The sequence below is a fragment of the Ranitomeya imitator genome, chromosome 5 (genome assembly GCF_032444005.1).
Source record: "Ranitomeya imitator isolate aRanImi1 chromosome 5, aRanImi1.pri, whole genome shotgun sequence".
In the NCBI taxonomy this organism is placed as follows: Eukaryota; Metazoa; Chordata; class Amphibia; order Anura; family Dendrobatidae; genus Ranitomeya; species Ranitomeya imitator.
In genome coordinates, this window is record NC_091286.1 from 416033888 (window position 1) to 416047826 (window position 13939).

General features: G+C 41.5%; 1 protein-coding gene across 1 annotated transcript in view; it reads left to right on the forward strand.

Moving 5' to 3' along the window:
• LOC138638065 (latent-transforming growth factor beta-binding protein 4-like) overlaps positions 1–13939 on the forward strand; it is a 385781-nt gene that overhangs the window by 61236 nt on the left and 310606 nt on the right. Inside the window, exon 3 of the mRNA XM_069727038.1 lies at positions 7490–7618. The gene's annotated coding sequence lies outside the window, so the exon portion shown is untranslated. The remainder of the gene's footprint in view (positions 1–7489; positions 7619–13939) is intronic.

Consider the following 13939-nt stretch of genomic DNA (forward strand, 5'->3'; position numbering starts at 1 on the left):
CAGCTGGTCCCGGCTGTACCCAACGATCTTCTAGCTTAGGAAGACTCTTCGCTTTTCCCAGAAGGCAGCTGGAATATGCAAATTAGCCTCCTCAAGCTTGAATCCCTGGTTTGGTGATGCTTTCCAAGCAGCTGGTCCCGGCTGTACCCAACGATCTTCTAGCTTAGGGAGACTCTTCGCTTTTCCCAGAAGGCACCTGGAATATGCAAATTAGCCTCCTCAAGCTTGAATCCGTGGTTTGGTGATGCTTTCCAAGCAGCTGGTCCCGGCTGTACCCAACGATCTTCTAGCTTAGGGAGACTCTTCGCTTTTCCCAGAAGGCACCTGGAATATGCAAATTAGCCTCCGCAAGCTTGAATCCCTGGTTTGGTGATGCTTTCCAAGCAGCTGGTCCCGGCTGTATCCAACGATCTTCTAGCTTAGGGAGACTCTTCGCTTTTCCCAGAAGGCACCTGGAATATGCAAATTAGCCTCCTCAAGCTTGAATCCCTGGTTTGGTGATGCTTTCCAAGCAGCTGGTCCCGGCTGTACCCAACGATCTTCTAGCTTAAGGAGACTCTTCGCTTTTCCCAGAAGGCACCTGGAATATGCAAATTAGCCTCCTCAAGCTTGAATGGCTGGTTTGGTGATGCTTTCCAAGCAGCTGGTCCCGGCTGTACCCAACGATCTTCTAGCTTAGGGAGACTCTTCGCTTTTCCCAGAAGGCACCTGGAATATGCAAATTAGCCTCCTCAAGCTTGAATCCCTGGTTTGGTGATGCTTTCCAAGCAGCTGGTCCCGGCTGTACCCAACGATCTTCTAGCTTAGGGAGACTCTTCGCTTTTCCCAGAAGGCACCTGGAATATGCAAATTAGCCTCTGCAAGCATGAATCCCTGGTTTGGTGATGCTTTCCAAGCAGCTGGTCCCGGCTGTACCCAACGATCTTCTAGCTTAGGGAGACTCTTCGCTTTTCCCAGAAGGCACCTGGAATATGCAAATTAGCCTCCGCAAGCTTGAATCCCTGGTTTGGTGATGCTTTCCAAGCAGCTGGTCCCGGCTGTACCCAACGATCTTCTAGCTTAGGGAGACTCTTCACTTTTCCCAGAAGGCACCTGGAATATGCAAATTAGCCTCCTCAAGCTTGAATCCCTGGTTTGGTGATGCTTTCAAGCAGCTGGTCCCGGCTGTACCCAACGATCTTCTAGCTTAGGGAGACTCTTTGCTTTTCCCACAAGGCACCTGGAATATGCAAATTAGCCTCCTCAAGCTTGAATCCCTGGTTTGGTGATGCTTTCCAATCAGCTGGTCCCGGCTGTACCCAACGATCTTCTAGCTTAGGGAGACTCTTCGCTTTTCCCAGAAGGCACCTGGAATATGCAAATTAGCCTCCTCAAGCTTGAATCCCTGGTTTGGTGATGCTTTCCAAGCAGCTGGTCCCGGCTGTACCCAACGATCTTCTAGCTTAGGGAGACTCTTCGCTTTTCCCAGAAGGCACCTGGAATATGCAAATTAGCCTCCTCAAGCTTGAATCCCTGGTTTGGTGATGCTTTCCAAGCAGCTGGTCCCGGCTGTACCCAACAATCTTCTAGCTTAGGGAGACTCTTCGCTTTTCTCAGAAGGCACCTGGAATATGCAAATTAGCCTCCTCAAGCTTGAATCCCTGGTTTGGTGATGCTTTCCAAGCAGCTGGTCCCGGCTGTACCCAACGATCTTCTAGCTTAGGGAGACTCTTCGCTTTTCCCAGAAGGTACCTGGAATATGCAAATTAGCCTCCTCAAGCTTGAATCCCAGTCATGGATGTCTAACCACCTGTTCCAGATGTGGTGATGTATCTCTGTCGCTGAATGCATTCACTTATGATCTGTGACACCAATGTATTATCCCTTGCTTTAGTTGCTATTCCAGGTATCTATAGTACAGTACACTTTGGATCTTAAAAAAAAAGTCTAGACAGCAGCTTACTCTTTCCTGCACATGAAAACAGAAAGCACGCACCCCTTTCTAAGAGAAATAAAGACAACTTGGTATCTTCCACTGAGGCTTAGGGTACGTCACACAGTGGCACTTTGATCGCTAGGACGGCACGATCCGTGACGTTCCAGCGATATCCTTACGATCTCGCTGTGTCTGACACGCTACTGTGATCAGGGACCCCGCTGAGAATCGTACGTCGTAGCAGATCGTTTGAAACTTTCTTTCGTCGCTGGCTCTCCCGCTGACATCGCTGTATTGGCGTGTGTGACACCGATTCAGCGATGTCTTCACTGGTAACCAGGGTAAATATCGGGTTACTAAGCGCAGGGCCGCGCTTAGTAACCCGATGTTTACCCTGGTTACCAGCGTAAACGTTAAAAAAACAAACACTACAAACTTACCTTCCGTGTCTGTCCTCTGGCGCTGTGCTTCTCTGCACTGGCTGTGAGCGCCGGCCAGCCGGAAAGCACAAGGGTGACGTCACCGCTCTGCTTTACGGCTGACCGGCGCTGACAGTGCAGAGGAATGCACAGCGCAGGAGGACAGACACAGAAGGTAAGTATGTAGTGTTTGTTTTTTTTACGTTTACGCTGGTAACCAAGGTAAACATCGGGTTACTAAGCGCGGCCCTGCGCGCACAGTTTTGTAACTGCACAGTTTTATAAAAAATCAGCTTCTTTACATTCTTGTGTCAGTTGAATTCCAACCAGAATACATCTCATTCTGCTTAATGTGCTTCTGATTAGGTGATCACCTTAACCAAATCTTATTTAATGAAGGAAAGTCTAAAAAACAATGCTGGGGTGTTCACAATCCTCTTGCAATAGGACAAGCTGGATGGCAAAACAAGTGCTAGTAATATCCCAAAAGTATTGGGAATGAAAAACTAACTTTTAACTATGCCAAAAGAGTTGAAATGAAAAGTCTTGAGTGAAGAAAAGAAGGGCTCCATTCTGGCTTTACTAGCAGAGGGACACAGTGGGCGCCATGTTGCCTCCATCCTCAAAATTTTATTCAAATGTCATTCAGCAACCGCAGGATGACATCAAATGACCTGCAAAAGGAATGGCAAATGGCAGCTGGGGTGAAGTGCTTGGCAGGAACAGTCCTTAACAGGCTCCTAGAGGCAGGACTCAAGTCATTTAAAGCTAGAAAAAAGTCTTTCATCAATTAGAAGCAAAGGAGAGTCAGGCTGCGGTTTGCCAAAGACCATAAGGATTGGACCATAGAGAACTGGAGAAAGGTAATCTTCTCTGATGAGTGTAATTTTCAGCTTTGCCAAACACCTGGTCATCTAATGGTTAATTGGAGACCTGGAGAGGCATACAAGCCACAGTGTCTTACACCCACTGTGAAATTTGGTGAAGGATCCGTGATGATCTGGGAATGCTTCAGCAAGGCTGGAATTGGGCAGGTTAATCTTTGTGAAGGACGTATGAATCATGTCGCATACAAGGTTACCCTGGAAAAACAGTTGATTCCTTTTGCTCAGGCAATGTTCCACAACTCGGAGGACTGTTTTTTCTACCAGGACAATGCACCATGCCACACAGCTAGGTCAATCAAGATGTGGATGAAGGACCACGACATCAAATCCTTGTCATGACCAACCCAATTTCCAGACTTTAACCCCATTTAAAACCTTTGGAATGTAATCAAGAGGAAGCTGGATAAAATAAAAGAAATAACCAGATCGGTAAACGGCGTAATGAGAAAAAAAGTAAAAACGCTAGAATTATGATTTTTTTGGTCATCGCTACATAGCAATAAAATGCAAAAACGGGTGATCAAAAGATCATATATATTTTTTCACTTAAATAAAAAATAACCTAGACAAGTTTGGTGTCTATGAACTCATAATGACCTGGAGAGTCATAATAGCAGGTCAATTTTAGCATTTAGTCAACATGGTTTACCACACTTGGAATTTTTTCCCCGTTTTCCAGTGCATAATATGTTGAAACCAAACATGTCGTTCAACAGTACAACTTGTCCTGCAAAAAAAAGCCTTCACATGGCCATTCTCACCAAAAAATGTAAAAAGTTATGGCTTTGGGAAGAAGGAGAGCAAAACACAAAAACACAAAAACTAAAATACCTCCAGTCGTTACGGTTTAATACTACTCTTTTTGGGCTGTCACTGTGTAAAAAACAGCTATTAAAGTGCTGTTACTGCTGTATGTGTGTATATATGTATATGTTAATTCATATTCACATACTGAGTGGTGATGATGAGATGCTATAACAGTTCACTGTATATCACTTGAATCTCGGATTTCTATTCACAGATTGACACTCCTAATTTTTATATGCTATATCAGCATTGAAGCAGTACACCACAATTACACTACACCTTTATCTATCTCTATCATGTGTGCTCGGAGAGCTCTATCCACTACACAGTACAGGCATAAAATAGTGCTCTTTTGAAGGCCGCTATATTTTATAGTGCCTGTAATAGCCACCCTGAATGGCTGTGCTGCACCATGTGATCAGATTGTGCAGGACATTATGGGGACTATGCATCCACGCCAGTTGCCAAAAGCCTGCTCACTGAGTGTGCAACATGTGAGAAATGGCGCTGGTCATTTTTTTAAATTGTGAATCAAGAATTGTATAGCAGATTGTTCACATTTGTGTCCACATTTCCACATTCCAAAGCCATAACTTTTTTATTTTTCTCATGATGTACCGTATATACTCGAGTATAAGCCGAGATTTTCAGCACTTTTTTTGGGCTGAAAGTCCCCCTCTCGGCTTATAATCAAGTCATACCTGGGGGTCAGCAGGGGAGGGGGAGCGGGGGCTGTCTAATTATACTTACCTACTCCCGGCGCGGTCCCTGCAGTCCCTGCTTTTTCTGGCACTGCATCTTTTTCCTGTATTGAGCAGTCACATGGTACCGCTCATTACAGAAATGAATATGCGGCTCCACCTCCCATAGAGGTGGAGCCGCATATTCATGACTGAAAATGAGCAGTAACTGTGACCGCTCAATACAGGAAGAAGATGCAGCGTTGGAAGAAGCCGGGACTGCAGGGACCGCGCCGGGAGCAGGTAAGTATACGGGAAGGGGAGCGCTGCGCGATATTTACCTGCTCCTCGCTCCGGTGCTGCTCCGTCTCTAGCGTCCTCTGGCAATGACGCTCAGGACAGAGGGCACAGTGACGTAGTCAGTGTGCTCCCTCTGCTGAGCGTCAGTGCTGGAGACGGAGCCTCACGAGGAGCAGGTAAATATTGAAAGCACCGGCGTCCTGAGCAAAGAGAGGTGAGTATGTGATTTTTTTTTATTGCAGCAGCAGCAGCAGCATTCTACATGGCACAGCTTAATAAGGAGCATCTATGGGGCCATAATGAATGGTGCAGAGCATTCTATATGGCACAGCTTTTTATGGAGCATCTATGGGGCCATGAATGGTGCAGAGCATTATATATGGCACAGCTTTATAAGGAGCATCTATGGGGCCATAATGAACGGTGCAGAGCATTCTATATGGGGCACAGCTTTATATGGAGCAATAATGAATGGTGCCGATCATTATATGTGGGGGCACAGCTTTATATGGAGCATCTATGGGGCCATAATGAATGGTGCAGTGCATTATATGTGGCACAGCATTATATGAAGCATCTATGGGGCCATAATGAATGGTGCAGAGCATTATATATGTGGCACAGCTTTATATGGAGCATCTATGGGGCCATAATGAATGGTGCAGAGCATTCTATATGGCACAGCTTTATATGGAGCATCTATGGGGCCATGAACGGTGCAGAGCATTATATATGGGGCACAGCTTTATATGGAGCATCTATGGGGCCATGAACAGTGCAGAGCATTATATATGGGGCACAGCTTTAAATGGAGCATCTATGGGGCCACGAACGGTGCAGAGCATTATATATGGGGCACAGCTTTATATGGAGCATCTATGGGGCCATAATGAACGGTGCAGAGCATTATATGTGGGGCACAGCTTTATATGGAGCATCTATGGGGCCATAATCAACGGTGCAGAGCATTATATGTGGCAAAGCTTTATATGGAGCATCTATGGGGCAATAATGAACAGTATGGAGCATCTATTTTTATTTTTGAAATTCACCGGTAGCTGCTGCATTTCCTACCCTAGGCTTATACTCGAGTCAATAAGTTTTCCCAGTTTTTTGTGGCAAAATTAGGGGGGTCGGCTTATACTCGAGTATATACGGTATATGTAAGGATTTTCTATTTTCATAATGAGCTGAATTTTTTAATTGTACTTTGTCTAGTAGACAGTATACATTACAATGCTTTTATACAAAACCCAGAAAATATACGAAAGTTCAATTTAAAAAAAAAAAAAAGTTTAATTCACCCATTCAACATTTTTGCATTCTCATTAAAGTCTTTTTAACAATTTTGGAAGTTAAAGGCTTCAGTGGGGATGCAGAGAAATTTTGAGGGGAAAAAAACTTCCCTTTTTTGAACTTGTGCTTTTGGAGTGCTGCCTAGTGATGAGCACACATGCGCAGATAACGTGTTATCCGAGTATCTTGGGCATGCTCAGATGATATATTTGAGTCCGTGCAGCCGCACGTTTTGCGACTTTTAGACTGCTGCAACACATGCAGGGATTGCCTAACAAACAGGCAATCCTCTCATGTGTTGTTGGTGTCCGCAGAAACTCAAACATCTTATCCGAGCACACCCAAGATACTCGGATAACATCCAAGCATGCTCGGATAACACATTCGCTCATCACTAGTGCTGCCTTAACTTTTGGTATTTTGTTCACTGTTTGCTTATATCCTTGGAAGATTTGTGTGCATATGTCTTTTTTATGGTGATGCTGTTGTTTGCACTTCTATGAATTTCTTTTATCAATTTTTGTTAGCACTTAAAATCCATATCAAATCTTGTCTTGCTGAATATGATGTAAAAATGCTGTATTTCAGAATTAATACAGTATAATACGTAATACAATGAGGGGGACTTTACTTAATCTTAGGGGTCAAGGTTTTTTTAACTGTACTCCACCTTCCTTTTTGGCCATATTTAACATTTATTTACATAGTATTTCTTCTACTATAAGCCTATGAAAAAGAGTTCAGGATTGGCGCTGTAAAAATGGTTGAGGTTTGTTCTGTTAAATGCCTTGGATACATTTTTAATAGTCTCAAAATTCTTGTGTAATACTACTCCATATTCTGGTTGGTGTACGAACTAACTAGTTTAGAAAAAATTCCCAATATTTGCTTTGTCTGAAATTCTTAATTGTTTTATTGATGTACAACAACAAATTGTATTGTGGTTTTATTATGATACACTCCTCTACGTTGAAATTACAACACCAAGAAGGAAAAGTCAAAGATTTACAGACTTCATAGGATCAATTAGTTTTAAAGATATGAAAATTATGGACTTTCTGGGCAGCACTTTTGTAACAGTTATCCTGTAAATTCTATTAATTTCCAGTTCTGTTTTAGCAAAAGAAAAAAAGAAAATATAATTGTCAATTTTTCATAAAGCTAAAATACTTTGTTCACTTTTAGGTTGTTCTGCTGATCCTAAACTCTGCTGTGGAGGACGCAATGACTCCTGCAGGAGAGTCTCATGTTATTGTGATGAGTTCTGCCTTTCAAACCTTGACTGTTGTTCGGATTATAACACCACTTGCTCAGGTGAATATCTAATGCGTCTTCTGCTGCAAGGATTACTGTAATTTTATTATTTGTTCATTTTTTCATTCATTCCTTCATTAAATTCTAAACGTGAAGTGAACTATGTATATGTATTGAAATAAAATAGTAAAAAAATGCATAATTGGTTTTAAGAGCATTTTTGCTGCGGAAAAGTAGTAAAAATGCATGTAATCTGCAAATGACTAAATCTATAAAGTTTTGTCAAAGCCAAATACCAGTAAGTATCAAAAACAGGTTTATTTAAAACATGACATACCAAGAACCAGACAAAAATCTGCAGTGTCCAAAAAGCGAACAGACAAAGGATGAAAATGCATGTAAAAACCACACTAAAAACCGCAAAGAAAAAAACGCAAATAACCTGATTTTCCTAATAGATGCATTAAACTTAAAACATACTTTTCCTTTAATAAATGTGTCCAAATAGCTATATTAAGCAAGTACAAAAACATGACGCCATGTTTTTTCATAACTGTTACGTTATATTAAGAACATACCATTGGTGCAACTTGATCTGTCGCACAGGGGCCTAAGAGGTAAGGGGCCCCACATCCAGCAAGTAGCTGTTGTTACAGACACAAAGATGGGTCCACATGCTGCTCTTGCACAGGGGTCTTCATCTGTTTGTTTCCGCCACTATATACCTATAATTAGGCTACCTAGGGATGCGATAGGATATTCTACCAGTATAACATGGTCCTCTGTTTGAGGTTGTAAGTAGTTCACTACTTTTGTATATATAGTAGTATGTTTTTTTGTCATTTTAATAAGGCTTTTTATATTACTAATAAAGTTTATCTGTTAATGGTACTTTTTTTGGTGAGCCCGTTTATATATTTATACACTTTTTATCCTATTTTTTTCAGTGAGTCAAAACAGACTTCTACTCCTGTATGTAGTAATATATTCTTAATATGTAGCTACAAAATGGTTATGAAGGGGCAATATCTAAATATCTGGGGTGACTCAAAGACAGGGATCGTCGAACGGTGTGCTGCCTACCTGGCGCTCGAGTCCGACACATCGCTGATCGGGTGGACAGATTATTGGGAGGGGCTGGTGAGGACCCAGCGGTCATGGTGCACATTGGCACTAATGACAAAGTTAGAGGTAGGTGGAAGGTCCTTAAAGATGATTTCAGGGAATTAGGCTGCAAGCTGAAAGCAAGGACCTCCAACGTGGTATTTTCCGAAATACTGCCGGTACCACGTGCCACGCCAGAGAGGCAACGGGAGATTAGGGAGGTTAATAAGTGGCTCAAGAATTGGTGTAGGAAAGAGGGGTTTGGGTTCCTGCAGAACTGGGCCGACTTCTCAGTTGGCTACAGGCTCTACGCTAGGGACGGGCTGCACCTCAATGGGGAGGGTGCAGCTGTGCTGGGGGAGAGAATGGCTAGAAGGTTGGAGGAGTGTTTAAACTAGGAATTGGGGGGGAGGGTATTCATTTTATAGGAGGGGAAGATAGTGCAGACAGAGACCTGGGCACAAATAAGGAAGTTGGGGGTGGCGGTGGCATGGGGGTTGGGGTCAGAACAGTTAATAATTTAAGAAATAGAAGTACAGAGAGGAACATAAAGTGCATGTATACTAATGCCAGAAGCCTCGCCAACAAAATGGACGAATTAGAACTAATGTTGTTGGAGCATAATTATGACATGGTGGGGATATCTGAAATGTGGCTGGATGAGAGCCATGACTGGGCTGTTAACTTGCAGGGCTACAGCCTGTTCAGAAATGACCGTACAGATAAGCGAGGGGGAGGGGTGTGTCTATATGTAAAATCATCCTTAAAACCCATCCTGCGCGATAATATAGGTGAATTTAATGAAAATGTAGAATCCCTGTGGGTGGAGATAAGGGGAGGGGGAAAAAATAATAAATTACTGATAGGGGTTTGTTATAAATCTCCAAAAATAATGGAAGCAATGGAGAATATCCTCGTAAAGCAAATAGATGAAGCTGCGACTCAAGGAGAAGTCATTATTATGGGGGACTTCAACTACCCTGAAATAGATTGGGGAATAGAAACCTGCAGTTCCAGCAAAGGTAATCAGTTTTTGACAATTATGAGAGACAATTACCTTTCACAACTGGTTCAGGACCCAACAAGAAGGGGGGCACTGCTAGACCTAATATTAACCAACAGGCCAGACCGCATATCAAATATAAGGGTTGGGGGTCACTTGGGAAATAGCGATCACAAAATAATAAGTTTTCAAGTATCCTTTAAAAAGATGTGTAGTAGAGGGGTTACAAGGACACTAAACTTCAGGAGGGCAAATTTCCAACGGATGAGAGAGGATCTTGGTGCAATTAACTGGGACGATATCCTGAGACACAAAAATACACAAAGAAAATGGGAGACGTTTATTAGCATCCTGGATAGGACCTGTGCACAGTATATACCGTATGGGAATAAACATACTAGAAATAGGAGGAAACCAATATGGCTAAATAGAGCTGTAAGGGGCGCAATAAGTGACAAAAAGAAAGCATTTAGAGAATTAAAGGAAGTAGGTAGTGAGGAGGCATTAAATAAATACAGAAAATTAAATAAATTCTGTAAAAAGCAAATCAAGGCAGCAAAGATTGAGACAGAGAGACTCATTGCCAGAGAGAGTAAAAATAATCCTAAAATATTCTTTAACTACATAAATAGTAAGAAACTAAAAAATGATAGTGTTGGCCCCCTTAAAAATAGTCTGGGTGAGATGGTGGATGAGGATGAGGAAAAAGCCAATATGCTAAATGACTTTTTTTCATCAGTATTTACACAAGAAAATCCCATGGCAGACAAAATGTCTAGTGATAAAAATTCCCAATTAAATGTCACCTGCTTAACCCAGCAGGAAGTGCGGCGGCGTCTAAAAATCACTAAAATTGACAAATCTCCGGGCCCGGATGGGATACACCCTCGAGTACTGCAGGAATTAAGTACAGTCATTGATAGACCATTATTTTTAATCTTTAAAGACTCCATAATAACAGGGTCTGTGCCACAGGACTGGCGTATAGCAAATGTGGTGCCAATATTCAAAAAGGGGACAAAAACTGAACTCGGAAATTATAGGCCAGTAAGCTTAACCTCTACTGTGGGTAAAATACTGGAGGGCATTCTAAGGGATGCTATACTGGAGTATCTGAAGAGGAATAACCTCATGACCCAGTATCAGCACGGGTTTACTAGGGACCGTTCATGTCAGACTAATTTGATCAGTTTCTATGAAGAGGTAAGTTCCAGATTGGACCAAGGGAACCCAGTGGATGTAGTGTATATGGACTTTTCAAAAGCTTTTGATACGGTGCCACACAAAAGGTTGATACATAAAATGAGAATAATGGGGATAGGGGAAAATATGTGCAAGTGGGTTGAGAGCTGGCTCAGGGATAGGAAACAAAGGGTGGTTATTAATGGAGCACACTCGGACTGGGTAGCGGTTAGCAGTGGGGTACCACAGGGGTCAGTATTGGGCCCTCTTCTTTTTAACATATTTGTTAATGACCTTGTAGGGGGCATTCAGAGTAGAATTTCAATATTTGCAGATGACACTAAACTCTGCAGGGTAATCAATACAGAGGAGGACAATTTTATATTACAGGATGATTTATGTAAACTAGAAGCTTGGGCTGATAAATGGCAAATGAGCTTTAATGGGGATAAATGTAAGGTCATGCACTTGGGTAGAAGTAATAAGATGTATAATTATGTGCTTAATTCTAAAACTCTGGGCAAAACCGTCAATGAAAAAGACCTGGGTGTATGGGTGGATGACAAACTTAAATTCAGTGGCCAGTGTCAGGCAGCTGCTACAAAGGCAAATAAAATAATGGGATGCATTAAAAGAGGCATAGATGCTCATGAGGAGAACATAATTTTACCTCTATACAAGTCACTAGTTCGACCACACTTAGAATACTGTGCACAGTTCTGGTCTCCGGTGTTTAAGAAAGACATAGCTGAACTGGAGCGGGTGCAGAGAAGAGCGACCAAGGTTATTAGAGGACTGGGGGGTCTGCAATACCAAGATAGGTTATTACACTTGGGGCTATTTAGTTTGGAAAAACGAAGACTAAGGGGTGTTCTTATTTTAATGTATAAATATATGAGGGGACAGTACAAAGACCTTTCTGATGATCTTTTTAATCATAGACCTGAAACAGGGACAAGGGGGCATCCTCTGCGGTTGGAGGAAAAAAGGTTTAAGCATAACAACAGACGCGGATTCTTTACTGTAAGAGCAGTGAGACTATGGAACTCTCTGCCGTATGATGTTGTAATGAGTGATTCATTACTTAAATTTAAGAGGGGACTGGATACCTTTCTGGAAAAGTATAATGTTACAGGGTATATACACTAGATTCCTTGATAGGGCGTTGATCCAGGGAACTAGTCTGATTGCCGTATGTGGAGTCGGGAAGGAATTTTTTTCCCCAATGTGGAGCTTACTCTTTGCACATGGGGTTTTTTTGCCTTCCTCTGGATCAACATGTTAGGTTAGGCTATGGGTTGAACTAGATGGACATATAGTCTTCCTTCAACCTTAATAACTATGACTCTTCAGATTAACAGACTTGCTGTTTAAAACATGTTTGCATCTCTTAGGCTGGGTTCACACTGCGTTCCACATGTCCGTTAGACGGACTACGTTACACTGCGCGGCATAATGCGGTGTAAAGCAGTCTGTCTAACGGCGCCATTGAATACAATGTCGGACGCATCACTAGCGCACACGCTCACAATGGGCGTGCGTGCTAGCAATGTACCGTCATTGAGTGACAGACCCCGAGACACTGGCTGCAGCGTTTCCGGGTCCGTCACCGCTAGCGCAGATAGAGCAAGCAGATGCTCTATCTGCGCTAGCGCGCTGCCATACCGGCACTTGCGTTAATAGCAGCCCGTTTAACGTATGTGTTGAACGGGCTGCTATTAATGCAATGTGAACCCGGCCTTAAGAAGAAAAAAGTTATGAAATGACATTATTTGTGCAGAGATTGTTGGAGATTATCTGGTTCATTGGCTGGTACATTTGTAAGGTAGATTTCTGAATAATCTTCTGCAACATTTGAATGAGCAGATAACAAACATTTCCTTATTAAAGTAGAATGGTATTTCAGAAAAGTGTTACATTCTTGAACATCATTAAAAAGAAATGTTTTCTTTGCCGTGAGATCTACCAAATTTGAAGCATCCAAAATATGTAAGCGTCCTATGTTCCATAACAAATATTTGAAATGCCTGTAAATGAAAATGTAAGTAAATGTTATGTATGTTTAACAACATCAGTTTTAGAGCAAAAATACACTTCCTCCTTGCGAGAAACAAAAATTCTATCTATAAAGAACATTTCATGCAACTATAGCCTTTAGAGCTTCTGAAATTACATTAAATAAAGAGTAAATGATTTTAAATTATTTCAAATATTTTATATTGGCACATGAAGAATAATAGAAAGCTGCATTGTTTATAAAAAAAACATATGTCCACAATGGGATCACAAATAGAAACATATACCTTTTTGATTATTTTTTTTTTCACTTTATCTTCTTCTCAATGATTAATTATATGTATCTATACTGCCAGTTCTTGAAAACCATACAATAAAAATATGTGCAGATTTGCTACTATTCATTACAAAATAAGACCTCATTGAAATGTCAGTTTTTCATGCACAAGTGCTCTCTATTTTTAATGAAGAGCACTTGTACCTATGATAGTCTATGGGGAAGTTCACATGACAATTTTTTTCCTCGGGCCCAGTGGTCCACAAAAAATCATGGAGACTTGTCCGATATTAATCCAAGTGTCAGATCACTGGTATCGGAAAATGGCGCAATTTCTTTTCTTTAGCAAATTTTGGAATTTCTTTTCACCACTTAGATAAAAAAAAGAACCTAGACATGTTTGGTGTCCATGAACTCATAATTACCTTTAGAATCATAATGGCTGGTCAGTTTTAGCACTTAGTGAACATGGTAAAAAAAAATAAAAAACAACTGTGGGATTTCACTTTTTTTGCAATTTCACCGCACTTGGAATATTTTTTCCATTTTCCAGTACACAATATGCTAAAACCAATGGTATCATTCAAAATTGCAACTCGTCCCACAAAAAACAAGCCCTCATATGGCCATTTTGATTCAAAAATAAAAAAAAGTTATGGCTCTGGAAATAAAGAGAGCAAAAAACGAAAATGCAAAAATGAAATAACTCCAGGGGGTTAAGGGGTTAATTCTGACTATTTCGGAAATAGTAAACACAATTTCTTTGCACAATATGTATGAAAAAATTCATGCCATTGCT